A 21828-nucleotide genomic window follows, 5' to 3' on the forward strand; every position below is an offset into this window, starting at 1 on the left:
AGCCGAGATCAAAGCCCGACCCAAGTGCAAAACGGACCCAGCCGGAAAACCAATTTTCCGACATCACCTCAGCCGATCCTCCCCATTTTCGTGATCTCCTCTTCCTTCTGATCATCCCCATATAAGCCTTGCATGACGATTTTGAGTGTAGACCGCTAGATCAAGGTTTGACTTTTTGGACGCCTCTGATTCAATCTAGGATCTGATCATGCGGCCGAGATTAATCCAACTTCAACGCTTGATCTAGGACGATCTAGACCTTGTCTCAGAAAAAGTCAGGTATTAAAGTGGTTCAATTCTGTATTTTGAAGAAGTTTGTAGTTGACAACTTTAGCATCTGAGGTGGTTGGCCGGCGTTGACCGCCGTCTGACCTCCGCATGTGGCGGCGCGTCGGACCATATTTTGAGTTTATATTATCTGGACGGTGATCTATGCATCCATACGAGCGTTTTGATATATTACAAGGTTATGTTAGAAAAAGTTGGTAAATAGTGGATTTACGTTTTTACGTTACTATTTACGGTTTTTACGTTTTATCTTCGGTTTACGATCTACAAAGATCAGACCATCGGTTTTACTTCAAATTTTAATATGTTGATCGTATGACTGTCCCGGTGACTTTGTGAGGTCACGGGCGAGGATCCGACCGTTGGATCTTCGTATATTTGAGAAATAGTGATTCGGAAGGCGATTCGTGAGAATCCGACCGTCGGATTTTCATATAATTTTGTGGAGATGTTAGTAAGGGCGATTCAGGAAGATCTGACCGTTGGATCTTCGTGATAATTTTGGAGGATGATCCTAAGGGCGATCCGTGAGGATCCGACCGTTGGATCGTCATATAAATTTGATCTGACCGTTGGATCATCATTAAATTAGAATCCGACCGTTGGATTTCTGTATATGTGTGGTCTATGAATGATTTCTAAGTTAAGATCGTGTTTGACTAGGTGGTTGATGGATTGATTGGTGAACGATTTCGGATCGTTGTTTTTGAGCTGTTAAGAAGACGCAGCGGGAATTTAGAGGTGAGTAAACCTCACGTGGTTCATATTACGAACCGAATAAATTTAATTACCTTATTTTGTCGTAATTGCGTGAAAATATTTATGAAATAAATATTTGTTTTAAAATCATATGGACTTGATCAACTACGGTCCATGGGTAAGTAAAATGATTTTTATTATACAAAATGAATTTCACGATTTTCTTGTGTGAACTATAGTTGGTATTAGTGGTCATTCCTGAGTGGGTGATTACGTATATATATATTTACGTGATTATATGTGGAATGGTGTGACATTGAAGAGTGTGGAATTTGGGATGATTAAAATACTATGAATTGAAATTTGACTTATCATATTTATATGTGATGATCATGATTGATGAGTTCTTGTTAATATTCATGATTTACATTGGAGTATGTATAGAGTTGGAGAATGTAGGATTCTGAGGACGAGGTGTCCGAAGTTTGACGGTTATGGATAACCGGAGTGTTTGTGTACTGAGGACGGGGATGTCCAAAGTGCGACGGTTTATTATTAACCGAAGTTGTGTACCGAGGACGGGGATGTCCAAAGTGCGACGGTTTATTATTAACCGAAGTATATGGTGCTGAGGACGGGGATGTCCAAAGCGCGACGGTTATAGTGTTAACCGAAGTATTTTGCCGTTGCTTGACCCTAGGCCAAGGTGTCAGAGGTAACGAGGCAGTTAGAGCTCTAACGTGTTATTGGGATGGACCAGAGTGGTGTTATGTGGGTTGGGTGTTTACAGGACCAGTGTGGTGTATTGTGATTTGAGGATTGTGAAAATGTATTCCTTGTGGTTTTCCATGAGTGGGTTGATGTCTCTTTGCAGACGTAATACTGTTGAATTTTACTTGAATTGTAATTTAATAAAACAACAGTTCTTTCTTGTTTACTCATACTGGCTGTAAAAAGCTTACCGGGTTTTGTGTTGTTGCAACTCCCGGTACACTATTCAAATTGTGTAGCGGGTAATCCTACAGGACAGGAGAACCAGGACGGTGATCGTGCGGTTAGAGCAATGGTTATAGTTTTACAGCAATTGTAATAGTGAGGCGAGTTAAGCTCATTTGAGCCTTACAATTTGATTTGGTGGGAGTGTGCTGTAATAAATAACTTGAGGATTTGGGTTATTGTAAATTTGAGAGTTGTGAAGTGTGGTTGTTTGTGAGAAAAAAATTCAGGATGTTAGTTGTAATTTGTTATTATTCATGTTTCGGATTTGAATTGATTATTCAAAATTCGGGGCGTGACATTAATCCTATCAAACATGTAATCAAGCCCTAGAAAACTAGTCAATCATGACATGTTTAACGCATTAGACATAGAGAAAGGCTATCAACTCAAGTGTACAACTTAGTATGGAAAAGTCCACCTAATTGCAATCCTCTTTAATTAAATTCGATATTTATACAAAACCTTTACTACTTTGATTCAAGTTTAATTACACAAAACAAAAAGTTGATTTCATGTTCTTAAACCTAGCAACATTCATATCAAAACCCTAAGTGTTTCGAACCACATAAGATTAAAATACAAAAGATATCTATAACGCAAATTTAATTAAATAAACTCACATAAGCAACTCTCGAATTACAATATTAGGATCTGAAAATTTCTCAATCAATCATAAAATTTCAGAAATTAACAATTGTTCAAACATATATGTCAACTAGAGCAAAACCAACGAAATACAAAGCAAATGTTACAAAGTAGAGGTTGAATTACACCGTGGATAGAGGATGATGATGGGTGAATAATGATGGAATCCTTTGAAACTCGAAAGCAAGCTTCAAAGATGGATGGAGGAGGAATAGGTCACGGCTTCTTCTTCTCTTCCTTGGCCTTGCTTGAACTTCGTGGCTTGCTCTAGAGGATGGAGAAACTCACGGCTATGCTAAAGAACCTTTCTGAATTTTCTAAAGTTTAAAACGTAAAGGAGAGCAACCCTTGACGTTGAGAAAGGGGGAGTATATATAGGGGACGGCCTCCTTGCTCTCCAATCCGTGTGCCTCCTCAATATTCTCACGGCAATATTGTGATAACTCCACATAATTTCCTCCAATGCTTGCTTGCCACATAAGCCCTATGATGTGGTCCAACCAATCACAAAATTCTCTTTTAATTCCCTTGATTTTCTTGCCGAAATACCATGATAATATTCTGATTTTATCTCTTTAATTTCGGCCAAAATACCTTTAGGGTTTTTAGGAATGTATCTAGACACCTTTTGAGCCGTTTCTTGATGTCCACACTTTGTCTTTCCTTAAAACTCTCCCCTAGAAAATCTCTTTGCCGAAATCTTTTATATTCTTCTTGATTCTCACGGCAATATCCCTCTTTATCTCTAGGGTTGGACGGCAAACATCTCTAGGGTTTCTTCATAGCGTCACAAACCCTAATTCCATGGGCTTTTGTGGGCCTTTGATCCATTTGCTGAAAATCTACTTCATTCTTGAGAGTTCTTGGGCCTTGTTGCTTCTCAGTCAAGCCTTGTCACCTTCCAACGTCATAATACTTCATTTTTCCATTTCTTTTTCATAGTAACGTTGGAAACTTCATTGGTAAGCTTTCCTCCTTTTCGCAGGGTTTCCTGGTTGAAGCAGGAAAACTTCTTTTCTTCATTTCTGCTCATTTATGTGGCTCATTGTTTCTCATTTTTGCTCCCCTTAATGTTCGCAAGCTCCTCTTTCCATTCGTGAGTTCATTTCCACTTTTTAGCTCCGAGGTCCTGAAAATAGAAACTATTAAGAAAAATAGAAACTTTCCTAAAATGAAAAATGACAACTTTCCTAAACTGAAAATGGAAACTTTCCAAAAATGAAAAATAGAAACTACAAAAATGAAAACTTTCTACAAATAGGAACTTTCCCCATCGAAGAATGAAAACTTTCCTAAACAGAGTTTTAATAAGGAAATAACGCAAGAAATGTAGGGAAAAGCAAGTAAAACGTCGCATTAAAATGCTCCTATCACTTTTTCAATGTACCCGGCAAATATCATTCAAGTACACCCAACAAATTTATTGTTGGCGTGAATCACTCTCCATAATTGTAGGAATTGTAGAATAATTAGGATTGTATAGTTAAGGAGAATATTATGTAGTTAAGGGGGAGAATATCATGGTGTAATTATTTTCCTATTAGGATTGTGTATACTTTGTATATGTACGTACTCCATCTTTGGAGATGTATTGATCTTCAGAAATTCTCAAACTTTCTCTCTGTCTTTGTTCTGTTTGACTTGATATCAGAGCAAAGATCCGTCTGGACTTTGTTCGTTTGTTTCCGCTGCAAATTTGTCTTTGTACTCTTTAAGAGTTTGTCCTTTGTCTTCGTCCTCTGTTTATTTTTCCCTAAAACTCTAAAGTTTGCGACACCTCGCCGTCAGCCTCTCCTTCCTTAGTCGTGTCAAATTTTGTGGTTTATGTTGATGTTTGAAGAAGAAGAATGACTTTGTCTCCTCAGAGTGGAAACCCTCAGTGTCGGCCCAACAATCAAAGGTACCAATCAAATCAGAATTATAACAGGGGACCAGCTTCATTCAACAGTCAGGTGACTTGCAACTATTGTAAAACTGTTGGCCACTACAAGAGTCAATGCCCTAAGTTGCTAAGACTCAACTCCAATAACTCTGGTTGGAAAGGGAGTGAAAATGGTCAGAAGGCAGCAATCCAACTGGTGTAGAAGTAAGAACCTAATTTCTATGGTGTGGAGGGCCAAGATCAAACTAAGGGTAATGTTTCCCTAACTCAGGAAAATTAAGGTAAAATTGGTGTTATTTTAAATGTTTCTGGCTTTACTGGTAGTAACACATGGATAATTGATTAGGTGCGTTTGACCATATGACCTATGATAAGTCTTTCTTTGTCACAGTGTCCTCCCCATCCATAACACATGTCTATAACGCCAATGGTGAGTCCTTTCCGGTCTTAGGAATTGGGTCAGTCCAGGTTACACCGTCCATTACTCTTTATAATGTCCTCTATGTACCCTCTTTGTCTCATCATCTCTTATCTGTGTCTCGGTTAAATACACAAAACAAATGCTCTGTAACCTTTTATCCTATGTACGTTATCTTTCAAGATCTGTGCAATTGGGTGATAGTTGGCAATGGAGATCTGAGGGAGAGACTGTTTCACTTGGATTGCATGTACGGAGGACCGACACAAGCATCTTCAAGTCCACAAAGTCATGTTGCCCTGACATTGAGTTCTGATCGGCTGAATGAATTGTGGTTGTGGCATCGCCGTTTGGGCCACCCATCTTTTGGTGTCATGAAGAAGTACATGCCTTCTCTGTTTTTGGGAGTAAGTAATTCTAGTCTACATTGTGAAACCTGTACTCTAGGTCTAGTTATCCTTCTAGCTTTCAATCTAGTACAATGCCTTTTGAATTAATTCATTCGGATTTATGGGGACCTTCCAAACATTCAACTCTTTCAGGAATGCATTATTTTGTTTTATTCATCGATGATTTCACAAGATTAACTTGGGTTGTTTTGCTTAAATCAAAGGATGCAGTTTTCTCTGCCTTTACAGCATTCCATAATCTTGTTCGTACCCAATATGATGCTCATATTAAGGTCTTTCAGTCTGATAATGGGGGGGAGTTTGTTAATCATTCATTTCATGATTACTTCCAATCTCATGAAATTGTTCACCAAACCAATTGCCCACAAACACCAGAACATAATGGGATCTCTGAACGAAAGAATCGTCATTTGATAGACATGAGTCGCGCCCTTCTTGTTAGTGCCAATACCTTTGGGGAGAGGCAGTGTTGTGTGCCTCCCATCTCATTAATTGTCTCCCATCTTCCTCTCTTTAAGGTTGTATTCCATTTGAGGTATTGTCTAGTTATGTCTCTATCCCATCTCTTAATATCCTTCCTGCTCGTGTCTTTGGTTGTGTAGCCTATGTCCATCTTTATAAGAATCAACGTTCCAAGTTAGATGCAAGGGCTCTCAAGTGTGTCTTTGTCAGGTATGGGACTCATCAGAAAGGATACAAGTGTTATCATCCTCCCTCTCAACCTTTTTATGTCACCATGGATGTGACATTCAGTGAGGACACAAGCTATTCTTCACCTTCTACGACTCATAGTCAGGGGGAGCAGGGTGTTTTTTATGAAAGACAGTACAAAACAGGGCCAACGACAGATCGCTTATCCCAAACGATCGATCGTTCAGTGAAGAGGAAACGTCCAGTGGCCCAAAGATCAACCTTCCCACCACAACCATTCTTCCCTTTCCAGCCTTAGATCTTGGCAAAAATGCAACTGCCAAACAGAGCACTGTGAGTTCCGAAACAAAAAAGACAATTGCCAAATCGTCTACCCTTCACCATGAAATTGCCGAACAAAGCATTGTGAATTCTGAAACAGAAAAGACAATTGCCGAATCTTCTACCCTTCAAGAAGAAGCTCCTAATCATTCAGTCTCTCTCTCTCTCTCCATCAGTGGTTTCCCTTCTTCATTTGAGGTATGTAGTAGTTTGCCTTTGTCTTATAACCCATCTTTGTCTAATAGTGTTACTCCTTTAACTGATTCTACACATGTTCAAACACGAGTCTTATCAGAAAGGTCCAATCGTGGTCAGCCTCCCAAGAAATATGACCAAAGTTTGTGTGCTAAGACCAAATATCTTGTAGCTAATTATGTGTCTACTCATAGGTTGTCTAAACCATATGTAGCCTTTGTGAATCAATTATCTTCTGTGTCACTTCCTAGTAAAGTGCATGATGCAATGAAGGACGAGAAGTTGGCAAAAGCAATGGCTGTGGAGATGGATCCACTTGAGAAAAATCAAACGTGGGAGTTAGTATCACTACCTCCTGAAAAGAAAACAGTTGGGTGTCGATGGGTGTATACAGTGAAGCACAATTCAGATAGTTCGGTGGACAGATTTAAGGCGAGGCTAGTAGCGAAGGGTTATACCCAGAAGTATGGCATGGACTATGATGAAACTTTTGCACCAGTAGCAAAGATCAATAAAGATCAATACAATCCGGGTACTTATGTCTCTAGCAGCTAATCTTGATTGGCCTCTACAACAGTTTGATGTTAAAAATGCCTTCTTACATGGTGATTTGAACGAAAAAGTATACATGGACTTGCCTTCAGGATATGGTACTTCCACTGGAGTCAAGGTGGTGTGTCGCTTAAGGAAGTCCCTGTATGGCCTTAAACAGTTTCCAAGAGCTTGGTTTGGTCGATTCACGACTGTCACGCCCCGAATTTTGAATAAATGAATTCAAATCCGAAATGCGAGAACAAACAATCACAAGAAAACTCTTAGAAAATTTTTCATTTAAACTAAGCAACAAACAAACTGAACTCACAATGTCAATACCGACTCGTTCTTTAGAGTCACATATTACATTACAATAGTTTACAAATTAAACTGAATATCAATTCAACGTGTAACCACTCTCACCAACTCACTACACAGCGGAAGACTACAAGTATGAGTGCCCTTCTACACCCACGTGACGGAAAGTCCACCTCAGCTTCGATAACGATCACCCGATATTCTAACCTGCACAATAAACCCTACACCATAGAATAGTGCACCGAGATTGCAAACAACAAACCCGGTAAGCTTTTAAGCCCGTATGAGTAAACTGAATTAAAGTGACTCATGTCACGCATGCTTATAATTTCTCAATTCGTGAGATGAATTAAAGCAACAATATTTAATTTCACAAAACACAACCAAACATCAAGTTCATATCATATCATATCATCTCAACAACAAATCACATTCACTTCCCCTCAACATAAAGCATGTGTCAAAACGATGACCTCACAACTCATTCACAACTCACTACAAGTCTCAAACCACAACCACACTTACAATTGAATTAAGTAAAATCAGTAATCCCTGCATGGAAACTTAGTTCAGGAGATCACATTAAAAACAAACAATAGAAATCATATAAATCCCTGCATAGAGTTTAGTTCAGGAATTTACATTAAAACAAACAATACAAAAAGCGGTAATCTCTGCATATAATTTAGTTCAGGAGATCACATTAAAACAAACAATTCAAAAGACAGTAATCCCTGCATATAACTTAGTTCAGGAAATTACATTAAAACAAACAATTCAAAAGGCAGTAATCCCTGCATATAACTTAGTTCAGGAGATTACCAAGAAAACAAACAATTCAATAATAGAAATAAATAGAAATATTTACTAAAAACATTCATTAATAACGCCAATCACCACACAGGTCATCACACAGGTCACCACACAGATCACCACACAGGTCACCACACAGGTCATCACACAGATCACCACACAGGTCACCACACAGGTCAACAACTCACACAAGAGTCGATGATCACCCATCAACACCAAAGTCGATGATCACCCATCAACTTCAAATAAATCATCTCACAACAACCCACATCATTTACACAAAATCATCACGCAGATCATCACATAGATCATCACATAATATTGTTTCCTCATCTCCAACAGCCTCAAGCAATAATGAAATCATTTTCCAATTATTGTTTCTCAACTCAAACCATCACCTAAAACCATACCTATTTCTTTCAAAACTCAAAACCAACAAAACCATCTTTTATTTTCAAAACCATATATTTTCCTCAACATCACATTGCACAACAATAGTAAACTACACACTCAATTCCACCAAGATATATATATTTCACTTAAATATATATATACGTAGTCATCCACTCAGGGATGCCACTAATACCAACTATAGTTTTATAAATTTTACTTCTCGAAAATCATTTTATATCAAAACATTGTTTTCACTTACCCATGAACCGTTGTCGATCAAGTTCATATATTTTAAAACAAATAATTTGTTTCGAAAATGATTTAACAATTAAACAAGTAATTCCGAGTAATAAATAAATCCGTTCGTAAATGAACCACGTGAGATTTACTCACCTCCAAATCCTGCTGCGTCTTCACACAAAACCAAGACAAGCACAAAATCATCCATACTCCGCTCACACAATTCCGTCAATCACCTAATCACATCAAGGTCACACTCAATACAACACAATTCACCAAAAACACAATTATACGATGATCCAACGGTTGGATCACCATCCGAGACCACACAAAGTCATCGGAACACTTATACGATCAACATAACAAAACTACAAGTCAAACGGACGGCCAAATCCTCACGGATTGAACATCGATCGAACCGAAAACCCTAAAACTTTGAAAATTCAAAACATGCTCATACGACTTCCAAAAATTACAAACTATATATCGAAACGCTCGTATCGACGAGTAGATCGAAATCAGAAACAGAAACTGTCCCTGGGGTGGCCGGAAGCCGCCGGAAAACACCACCACAGTGGCGGCACCGCCTCCCACTCAAAGTTAAAATTTGACAAAACTTCCAACACCAAAGTTCTTCATCTGAACTCCAGTTGAAACTTTCATAACTAGCACAAAGTCTGAATCGAAGCCATTTGGCCGGAATTTACCTCGCAAGTTTTGAAAACTGATGAACCCTAGATTCCCAATCTTCCAAATTCGAGCTCCACAGGTAAAATCGTCTCAAGCCGCTTTGGGAGAAGCATCAACGTCCTATGGGCTTCAAAAGCCCTCAAGAACCACCGACTATGGTGGCCGGAAACGTGATCTCCGATCTGGATGATTTGCAGTTCGGGTGCCAAACTTCCCGGAGTTGCTGCTTCGTGCACAGGTCTACCCACATAGTGAAACTTCACAGGGTGCTAGATGGGAGTGAGGCGAAGAAATAGGGACAAAAATCACGGCCGGACGGCGGAGAACGAAGCCGCCGAAATTGGCTGGGCGGAACTGAGGTTGGGAGAGAGGAGAGAGAAAACTTTCCGAAAATGGAAAGTTGGTATTTTCTGATATTTTTCCGGAAAAATCCAATATATACCAAAATGAAAACTTTTTCCGACGGCCATAACTTCTTCATACGAACTCCGATTTTCGCGTTCCATATGTCCACAAACTCGTATCGACACGCTCTACAACTTTTGTGAAGGAAATTTTCGGAGAAACCTAACGAATAAAAAGTCAATCTTTGCAACCCCCCTAAAACGTGCACTTCGAATAATTATTCGTCCGAAAATAATTCCACTCCACCCTCTGAAGGAATGGATGGATTTCAAAACTTTTTAATTAGTGCGGAATTAGTTTAACCATTAAACTACTAACTAAACATAAAATCCATTCCTTTAACCCATGATCTTGGCTTATTGTGATATGTATATAAACATAGCATGCATAGTAAGGAAGAACAAAGAGGGAGTTTATGTTCTACTCACCCTTGGAGCGTGATTTTAATCCGATCCAAGTGAACCACCAAAGTTCCTCTCCTTGATCTCTCCTTGTGTGTGTTTCCTCCACCTTGAAGCACCTTGGATTAAGAACTCCTTCTTGTGCTTGTAATCTTCTCTTTGATGTAACAAGTAAAGCCACAAAAGGACATGGCCTCTAAGGATCTTCACCAAGTGAATCAAGAGATGAAGAAAGATGAAAGAAAAGAAGAAATTATGCAAGTGTTCTTCTTTCCTTTAATTTTGTAATGGACCAAGAAAGAACTCTTTCTCTCTCTCTCTAATCTGAAAAATAATGGTGTAGAGATACTCTTATTCTCTTTGTCCATGCTTTCACTTTTATATAATAGGAAATAACTCCAATTACTAAAAGAAAATATTGACTTTCATAAAGCCAATATTTTGGCTGGTCCATACTTGTTATTGGGCACTAAAAATGTGTCTTGGGCTTTCATTTAAATCTCATTTAGTGAAGCCCAAGTCCACACGAAAAGCCCGACAATAGGTTCGGTTTTACCCGAAAAACCTAATTATGTCCAAATAATAAATCTAATTAATTATTTGGTCATAACCAACTCTTGTTTAATCTTCTTCATATACAATCTCAATGATCCACTTATATGGTGTGCGATCTCTTAGGTTCTAATTAACAAGGCAGTGAAGTTTATAGAAACCATTCTATTTTGTTTACGAATCAAAAACTCCATTTTTGATTCTCCCTTGTTATTAGGATTATAAATGTTTATTAATCCTCGGGGACTTCACAAGTCATGAGTGACGTCTTGCAACATATCATGACTACCCTAGTTAATGTAGAATGACAAAGAACCTATTCAATTGGAATTACAATACAATACGGTCCTTCTCTAACACTATGTTCTAAATCACATCATCGGGGTATGGAATTGATATGTCAATCCCCTAATGTGATTTTCATTCTTATGTGATTCTTAGAATGTGATTAAAAACTCCTTTTTAATCTCATTCAATGCTTTGGCCAAAGACTCATTGAATCACATCTTTGAACATACACCTTATTTACTTAAGGATAGAGATTCCTTATTGTACACTCACATGTCTCCATGACCGAATTGATTATACCAATGAATGCATCTATTATATCCATTAAGGGACACAATGTTATTGCATCATCAAGAGATAATCCATTCACTCATAAGACAACTATGGTGTCTCAGGTCAAAGGACTAATTTGTATTATTGCAATTTAGAGTTCAAGTTTGACATGTAAGTAAGACTCCATACAAGAACTCTAATGATCGCGTTCAGTGTACTCTTTAAGTTAAGAGCACCCACATACTTGTATTAGTGTCTCTACACAAATGACAAGAGACATATCATCCTCCATATTGAGCATACATAGTATGTGCTAGTCTTTCCGGATTATCAATGTCCAAGTGATAATCCTATGACTAGGAACCTTTTAGGATAAGAGTGTGAAAGAGTAAAGGTCTCACACATCTAACTCTTTAGATTACTTTCTCTTTAACTCATATTCCTTGGACATTGTTCAATCAAATATTAAATATAAGCAATGAACAATAAACTTGCCCTTTTGATTAATAATAATTACAATAATAATTACATCAAAATGATTGTTTTAGGACATAATTCCTTCACCCTCGAACCACGAAATCGTACAAACGAACACTTTATTAATCCCAGGAAACATTTAGGAATTAATAACGAATTTTCGGGGTCTTACAACGACATTCATGAGGAGGATTGGGTACAGGCAAAACAATTCAGATCATACCCTCCTCCTTAAGCATCAAAAGGGTAAAGTTACAGCTTTAATATTTATGTGGATGACATGGTGGTGACAGGTAATGATCTTGAGGAGATTAAGAAGTTGCATAGTGCATTGTCAGCAAAATTTGAAATGAAAGACTTGGGGAGTTTGAAATATTTCTTGGGAATTGAAGTTGCTAGAGGAAAAGATTGTATTATGTTGAGCAAGAGAAAGTATGTCCTTGACTTATTAGCAGAGACGGGTACGCTCGATTGCCAACCAGCTGACACATCCATTGAGCAGAACCATCGGTTAGCTGAGTATCCAGATCAAGTAACCACGAATAAGGCAAGATATCAGAGGTTAGTTGGAAGATTAATTTATTTGTCACACACTAGACCAGACTTAGCTTATGCAGTTAGTGTTGTGAGTCAGTTCATGCATAATCCTAGTGAGGCTCATATGGCAGCTGTAGTTCGGATCTTGAGGTACTTGAAGTATGCTCTTGGAAGGGGGTTGGTGTTTTCTAAGTATAGGCATTTGGATGTTTTGGGGTATACAGATGCAGACTGGGCGGGTTGTATAACTGATCGACAGTCCACTTCCGGATACTTTACATTTGTAGGTGGGAATTTTGTTACTTGGAAGAGTAAGAAGCAGAAGGTGGTGACCCGTTTTAGTGCTGAAGCAGAATATAGAGGAATGGCTCGTGGAGTTTGTGAGATGTTGTGGTTAAGACACTTGTTGAGGGATTTGGGTTTCAAGCCGAAAAAAGCGATGCCCTAGTTCTGTGATAACAAAGCTGCAGTTAAAATTGCTCATAATCCTGTCCAACATGATCGCACAAAACATGTGGAGGTTGATAGACACTTCATCAAAGAGAAGCTGGATCAACAAATCATCTCTTTTCCTTTCGTACCTACTGAGGAGCATCTGGCGGACATCTTACAAAGGCAGTCTCTAGCAAGGCGTTTTATGACTCACTTGACAAGTTGGGCATCCGTGATCTGTATGCTCCAACTTGAGGGGGAGTGTTGGCGTGAGTTACTCTCCATAATTGTAGGAATTGTAGTATAATTAGGATGGTATAGTTAAGGAGAATATTATGTACTTAAGGGGGAGAATATCATGGTGTAATTAGTTTCCTATTAGGATTGTGTATACTTTGTATATGTACTCCATCTTTGGAGAAGATCAATACATAAGAAATATCCAAACTTTCTCTTTGACTTTTATAAATTATCTAACTACACCTAGCAAATTTTCCTAGGTAATTCTCACCAGCCCCATAGTTTGGGGGCATGTGTGATAAGCCGATCATTTTAATAAAATCTTATTGTCCTTGTATTATGATTATTGTTTTCTTTAATAATTGAAAAGACATGTTGCATCAGTACAACAGGTTGAGTTGTTGGCAATCACGCAGAAAATTGAACTTCTGCAACAGATACAGGTTTCTAATGTAGACCTGGAATGTGATTGCATGCTAGCAGTACAAGCTATCTCAGCTACTGAATTGGATCTTTCTGAATACAAAACCTTGGTCTTTGATATTCAAAAAAGTTTGAAAACCATTTCAGGATTACAGGTTGCTCATCTCCTAGAACAACTAATTGTACGTGTTGCTCACAGATTAGCTAGTATAGCCTATGATCGAATCTTTAGTGAATGTTGTTTGGCTGAGGGATGCTTCAACCATTAGAATGGATGCACTCATATTTGATTGTAACCATCTTATTTAATCAATACAACTTCTCTTTTACTCAAAAAAAAAAAAACATATATATTAATACAAATGAAAAATGTAGAGTCTAGCCTCAATATAGCAATAGGAATATTAAAGAGAATGATTAAGAAAAAAGGTAGAGGAAATAACAAGGTCTGGAATGTGATAAAGTAATCTGGGGTTCGCATCCAAAACCAATTGACAATGGATAGAGTGACCCAAACTCTTATAAACTCATAGGTAATGTCCCATTTTTCCCATGTGGGATGTATATATTCTCAACATGCCCCCGCACGTGTGGCGAATTTTCAAGTAATACACGTGGACAACTTTTGGGTGGCGTGGAGCCCGTGTGGCTGTTAGGCATGCACACGTGGGTAACCTATCTCTGATACCATGATAAAGTAATCTGGGGTTCGCATCCAAAACCAATTGGCAATGGATGGAGTGACCCAAACCCTTATAAACCTATAGGCAAGGTCCCATTTTTCCCATGTGGGATGTATATATTCTCAACAGAATGATTAGGAGACAGAATACGTTGCAAACAAAGACTCAACAACAATTCCCTATTAGCTGCCATCTAGAAACTAGAAAAGGAGGGAGAAGGTTGGGGAGTGAAAATGGGAAATAAGAGAGAAAATTTGAGAGAGCTTTCATGTCGGTAGAAGAGAGAGAGAAAAAAAAAGAAAAAGAAAAAAAAAAAGGAGATAGAAGAAAATTCTGGATCTGTTTCAAAAGAATGATCTTGAACAAGCATACAGTGCCTTTAGCTATTTCAATCAGGTTCTTGTATGGATTCAGAAGTACATCAAGATCAATTTTACTTGATCAAACAAGTAAAGCATAAAGACAATAAGGAAATAGAAAGCAGATTAAAGACAAGACTAGTAAACTGAAATATAGAATGGCCAAATATGAACTTGTCCGATCCTAGGGCCCGTAGGAGGTATATGTTTCGTGACCAGAGAATGTTGCCTCTGAAAATCACTTCGGCTAAGATAGCCGAGAGATCAAAGAACAAACGTCCTTCTCGATGAATAGGTTGCGAGGCGTGCCAGCACACGGCCAAAAGGCCAAGTGTGCAATTGTAGATGTAGTAGATGTAGTGCGCGTGTTCTGGCTTCGTCAAGCGACTGAAAGCCGAGGAATGAACAATCTCGGCTAAGGGTTCGATGCCTTTGGAAACAAGGACTTTCGGGTTGTTCAATGGACGAGTCGCAAATAGTGATTGGTAACCGAACAATTGCGTTAAAACTACTCCTAGTGCAAGAAATAAACACAATAGTAAAAGAGCAAGGAAGTAAACTCTAGATTAAGTGCAGAAAGGTAAAGAGCAATAAAGTAAATCGCAGGAAAGTAAATAGTGATAAAGTAAAGAGCGGAAAAAGAAAATAATAAATGGCTTGAAGAATAAAACTATCAATTATTATAAAAAAGTAACAAAGGAAACAATTGAAATAGCGTTACTAGATTACAAGAAAAACGAAGGAAATTGACTCGAACTAGTAGAGCTAACAACTAAGAATTGAAAAGAGAATTAAACTAATCTGGAGCTAAGAAAAATAAAAGGAAACCCATGATGAAATTTTGGCTGGAGATGTGTGTGTCTTGATTTGTCAATTGCTTCTTTATATAGAGGCTAAAGTGGTTGAGTGTCCTTCTTCCATGCAGCTGCCTTTACTTCAATCCAATTGAAGCCCCTGTTTAATTGATGCATTAGAATACTTCAACAAATAGGAGTGTGGTTCTCATGTGACAAGTGGCTTGTCAATTATCATGCATCAACCTTCCAACGTCTTGTAATATTATACATGATTAATCAACATTGATCAATTAGTTAATTAGCACTGCACCACAGTTTTGCTGAAGAGTCCTAATTGATCCATGAAGCCAATTAAAGTCCTTTATCTTTCATATCTCTCTCTTTGTTTCGATATGAATATACCGCTGGCCAATTCTAACCCAAACTCCTAGATTGTTGCGTGGAGTTATCACATACGAGAGGTACTTCTAACATGCTTCCTCTAACCTCTTCAGATAAAGATGTTGATAATTAGAAGATTGCTAATAATTATCAGGAGTTTCCCTCCAACAGTTATGACTTGACAAAATGGAGGTTGATAAACCGGGTGTAAACAGGATTTAGAAGTACATCAAGATCAATTAATTCGGTCCTCTTAATCTTTCGTAAGGTAATATGTTATTAATATATATTTGCTATTGTCTTTGTTTAATGAAGCAGATGGAATCATTCTCAAAAAAAAAAAAAAAAATGAAGCAGATGGAACAATATGATTGAGGTGAAACAAATTTTGTTTTACTGAATAAATTACCTGTATGTCAGTCACCCAATACGAATGAAAAGAATGCAAATCTAAGATTAACCCCTAACAGACCAAGGCCCAACCCTAACATGACTTAAAGCCTAGGCTCAAATGAAGCCCCAGCCCAATCTGAAAATGTTATGGACACCCAAACAACTGGGCACATAGCCACCATGCTGCTGCCGCAACCAGTATCGGGTCCGCCTCCGCCAGCGGCAGACCGCCACCACGCCTTCCAACAGACCGGCACGGACCTATATCACTTGGGCAGGAGATCTGCCCATCACCGGACCAAACCATTGCAACCAAAAGCCCGCGTTGGTGATCGATGCCCATCACCGGACCACTCCTAGCTGCCGGCGTCAGTACCAGTTGAATTTGCGAGCTGATGCGAGTGTAGCAGTGTACAGACAAATTAATTAAAGAGCACACATATGCAGTTCAGCAGTTGCTGATCTGATATATAGGTTGGCAATTAAGTTGGAGAGCACATGCTATAACCTAGGTTGGGTTTAGCTGCTCGTGACATTTGTATTGGTTCTTAAATCATATTCTTTCTTTCTTTGGGGATCTTAGCTAGACCCTCCAATATTGTCTAACCGGAAAACCAAAATTGACGGTGAATAACTCTGGCATCCATGTTTTGTACGAAAGCTATAAATGTGAAGACACCCGGCTCAGAAAACTCGGTGGCCAAACTGAAAATTAACCATGTGTATAATTAGTCCAGGCCAGGCAATCATAAACTCTCCAACCAGCAAACCACTTCGAAGGACGTATGGGTGTTGTTTTGGTCATCACCCATCATCATGAACATCTATCATGAAGTTGAGTTTATGAATGTTAGCTGGGTTAGTCTTAATGTATCAATATATCAAGTAGACTATTTCGATACAGATGTAGACTAGCTCGATACTGAGATCAAGTCAAGCTAGTCTACTTATGCATGGAGTCATTCTACCTCTATCAAATCTAATCTATTTGATGTATCAATATATTAATGTACCGTAAAATTCCACGCTAACTAAACACCACCTGCCATTTTTTTTTTTCATTTTTCATTTCTTGGTCCTAATAAATTTGTTTTTACAATCATCTTCTCTCTTTTTTTCTTGATGAGGATACATTAATGTTGTTGTTGTTTTTTTTTTTTTCCCTGTAATATTTGACTATGCTTTAGAAATTCGAACTAAACCCTAGACCCTTAATAACATGACGATATATGATGATAAATGAAGACAAGTGTCCCAAGCCTGTCCCAATCTAATTTAGCTACTGGTACTTTAAATTCCTTATATATATCGATACATCAAATAAAGAAGATCGTCTAGTTAGGACTTATAGTCATTAATCTAGTCTCTATATATGTGCATATATACATGCAATATTTCCAATAAGCTACAGCTAGCTAGCATATTTCCATCAAGCTTCTTTAAGTTTATCCCCATTGACAATGGCACACCCAAACTCTGTAATTGTGGTCGAGGTTTGTAGAGTGGCTCCAGTTACAGGCTCACCGGATTTTTCCACACTGGATCAGTCCCTCCCTCTAACTCTATTTGATCTACCCTGGCTAAGGTTTAATGTAATACCCCGAAAAATCCAAATTAAATTCCGTGGATTTTTAGAAATGATTTCACGATAATAGGAGCGAGTACGAAGCTTGGAAAAGTTGTGGAATTAGTTCGAACGATTTTATTTCGAAAACGAACGTTATTTAGGGGCTCGCGAAAGTTGTCTTTTTATACGTTCAAAATTTGGGAAAACTTCCTTCATGGAAGTTGTAGAGCTGGTCGATACGATCTCGCGCATATGTGGAACGCAATATTCGGAGTTCGTATGAATAAGTTATGAATATTTGAAAATTGGGAATTTTCTATAAATATCAAAAAAAATGTTGACTTTTTCATTAAGGACGAAAACATGTTGAATTTGCGGAACAGTCCCCGCGTTTTCTCTCTGTCTCTCTTCAGAACCCTCGGGTCCCGACCGACCCGACCCGGCCAAACGACGGCCCTCCGACTTCCTCCGGCCTCGGACCCGGAGCTTTTCGAGGTCGCCGCCGCACGCTGAGCAGCTCCCCAGCCTCGCCTTGCTCCGCCGCTGCTCCAAAAGATGGATCGAAGCCACCTAGACGCATGATTCTGACCCGGCCGGAAAACCACTTTTCCGGCGTTGCATGGGCCGATCGTCCCCAGTTTCGTGATCTCCTCCTCCCCCTGATCATCCCTATGTAAGTCTTTCATCACGATTTTGAGTGTAGACCGCTAGATCAAGGTTTGACTTTTTGGACGCCTCTGATTCAATCTAGGATCTGATCGTGCGACCGAGATTAATCCAACTTCAACGCTTGATCTAGGACGATCTAGACCTTGTCTCAGAAAAAGTCAGGTATTAAAGTGGTTCAATTCTGTATTTTGAAGAAGTTTGTAGTTGACAACTTTAGCATCTGAAGTGGTTAGCCGGCGTTGACCGCCGTCTGTCCTCCGCATGCGGCGGTGCGTCGGACCATATTTTGAGTTTATATTATCTGGGCGATGATCTATGCATCCATACGAGCGTTTTGATATATTACAAGGTTATGTTAGAAAAAGTTGGTAAATAGTGGATTTACGTTTTTACGTTACTATTTACGGTTTTTACGTTTTATCTTCGGTTTACGATCTACGAAGATCAGACCATCGGTTTTACTTCAAATTTTAATATGTTGATCGTATGACTGTCCCGGTGACTTTGTGAGGTCACGGGCGAAGATCCGACCGTTGGATCTTCGTATATTTGAGAAATAGTGATTCGGAAGGCGATTCGTGAGAATCCGACCGTCGGATTTTCATATAATTTTGTGGAGATGTTAGTAAGGGCGATTCAGGAAGATCTGACCGTTGGATCTTCGTGATAATTTTGGAGGATGATCCTAAGGGCGATCCGTGAGGATCCGACCGTTGGATCATCATATAAATTTGATCTGACCGTTGGATCATCATTAAATTAGAATCCGACCGTTGGATTTCTGTATATGTGTGGTCTATGAATGATTTCTAAGTTAAGATCGTGTTTGACTAGGTGGTTGATGGATTGATTGGTGAACGATTTCGGATCGTTGTTTTTGAGCTGTTAAGAAGACGCAGCGGGAATTTAGAGGTGAGTAAACCTCACGTGGTTCATATTACGAACCGAATAAATTTAATTACCTTATTTTGTCGTAATTGCGTGAAAATATTTATGGAATAAATATTTGTTTTAAAATCATATGGACTTGATCAACTACGGTCCATGGGTAAGTAAAATGATTTTTACTATACAAATGAATTTCTCGGTTTTATTGCATGTGAACTATAGTTGGTATTAGTGATTATCCCTGAGCGGATAATTACGTATATATATACTTACGTGATTATATGTGAATGGTGTGACATTGAAGAGTGTGGAATTGGGATGATTAAATTATTATGAATTGACATGTGACTTACCATAATTATATGTGATGAACATGATTGATGAGTTCTTGTTAATATTCATGATTTACATTGGAGGATGTATAGAGTTAGAGAATGTAGGGTTCTGAGGATGAGGTGTCTGAAGTTCGACGGTTAAGGATAACCGGAGTGTTTGTGTGCTGAGGACGGGGATGTCCAAGGTGCGACGGTTTATTATTAACCGAAGTTGTGTGCTGAGGACGGGGATGTCCAAAGCGCGACGGTTTATTATTAACCGAAGTATATGGTGCTGAGGACGGGGATGTCCAAAGCGCGACGGTTTATTATTAACCGAAGTATGTCGCATTACTTGCACCTAGGCCAAGGTGACTGGTAGCGATGTGGTTAGAGCTCTAACGTGCTGTTGGGATGGACCAAAGTGGTGTTATGTGGGTTGGGTTTTTGCAGGACTAGTGTGGTGTATTGTGATTTGAGGATTGTGAAAATGTATTCCTTGTGGTTTTACATGAGTGGTTTGATGTCTCTTTGCAGACGTAATACTGTTGAATTTTACTTGAACTGAAATTTAATAAATCAACAGTTCTTTCTTTTTACTCATACGGGCTGTCAAAAGCTTACCGGGTTTTGTGTTGTTGCAATCCCGGTACACTATTCAAACGGTGTAGCGGATAACCCTGCAGGTCAGGAGAACCAGGACGGTGATCGGGCAGCTTAGAGTAGTGTTATGTGAATTACAGCATTATATTGTGAGGTTTGTTATGCTCATTTAGAGCTTTACAATTTTACTTTGTAAGAGTGAATTGTAATAATTAACTCGAGGTTTTCGAGTTTTGTGTTGAGTGGCGAGTGGTGTGTTTGTTTCTGAGAAAAAAATTCAGAACGTTATTTGTATTAATTGTTTATTCATGTTTCGGATTTGAATTGGTTATTCAAAATTCGGGGCGTGACATTTAAACCCGTAGAACGCCTCTACTTCTACGAAACATCTTCCCCTGATTCCATACTTCCCAAACTCAAAACCTCACTCTCTCCTCATTCTTCAACACTTTCTTCCTCTCGCCGGAAAACTAATTTGGCCCCTAAACTCTCTCAAACCCATTCTCAGTTATGTCCAAGGAGACACCGTTTCACTCACTATAGCCGAGTCGGATGCTGAAAATTTCAACCATCTTTCAAACAACGTCTTTGTTGAACCCAAGGGGTACCATCCTCTTGTTCCCAAATTGGATGTCTCTTACGAACGAGCCGCCGCAGCCATGGCATTGCAAATCACTCTCTTTCCCAATCGTGGCTTTTCCATTGGAACAACAATGCACCATGCCATCCTTGATGGAAAAACTTCAACCTCGTTTGTCAAATCTTGGGCTCACATATGCAAAAATGAATCATCTCCAACTTCTTTGCTCCCGGCCGGAGCAGCTCAAACCGCTCTATGAAAGAGTTGTCATCCAGGACCGGAAGGGACTCGGAGAACTCTACTCAAGCCAATACCTAAACAGGGAAGGGACAAATAACAGGAGCTTAATGCTTCTTTTACCACCTAGCAAAGCTCTTCCACAAGACTTGATTCGAGGCACCTTCGAGCTCACGAAAACAAATGTACAAACTCTAAGAGAGCGTGTGATGAATACCTTGGCGAAGAAGAAACAAAATGATGAGGAGGGTTCAGTACTACTTCATTTGTCGACATTTTCTCTAGCTTGTGCCCATACATGGGTTTGCCTTGCCAAGGCAGAGGAAATCAAAGGTGGAAAAACGGTGTTGATCTTTAGTGTGGACTGTAGATCTCGCTTGGACCCTCCCATACCCGAAACCTATTTCGGGAATTGCATAGTAGGCCGTGTAGCGGTTGCAGAAACAGAAGGGCTATTGGGTGAAGATGGGTTATTTGTGGCCGTAAATGCAATCACTGAGGCTTTGAGAAGTTTGGATGATGGGATTTTCAATGGGGCAGAGAATTGGGTTTCGAAATTCCTCAACTTTTCCCTCTATAAGAGAATATATTCGATTGCCGGTTCACAATGGTTTGGGGTTTATAACACTGATTTCGAATGGGGTAAACCGAAGAAGGTCGAGCTTGTTTCCATAGATAAGACTGAAGCAGTCTCTCTTTCAGATAGCAAGAATGGTGGTGGAGCTGTTGAGGTTGGATTGGCTTTGAAGAAACAATATATGGAGTCTTTTGTTTCTCTATTTCCTAAAGAACTTGTACTGGAAACATTGGCTGGATTTTTACTAATTAAATAA

The 21828-nt window shown here is 39.0% G+C and overlaps 1 pseudogene; it reads left to right on the forward strand.

The window, feature by feature from the left end:
- Positions 1 to 17528: 17528 nt before the first annotated feature.
- Positions 17529 to 21828, forward strand: LOC133733460 (phenolic glucoside malonyltransferase 2-like; annotated as a pseudogene).

Source organism: Rosa rugosa, chromosome 1 (genome assembly GCF_958449725.1).
Source record: "Rosa rugosa chromosome 1, drRosRugo1.1, whole genome shotgun sequence".
NCBI lineage: Eukaryota > Viridiplantae > Streptophyta > Magnoliopsida > Rosales > Rosaceae > Rosa > Rosa rugosa.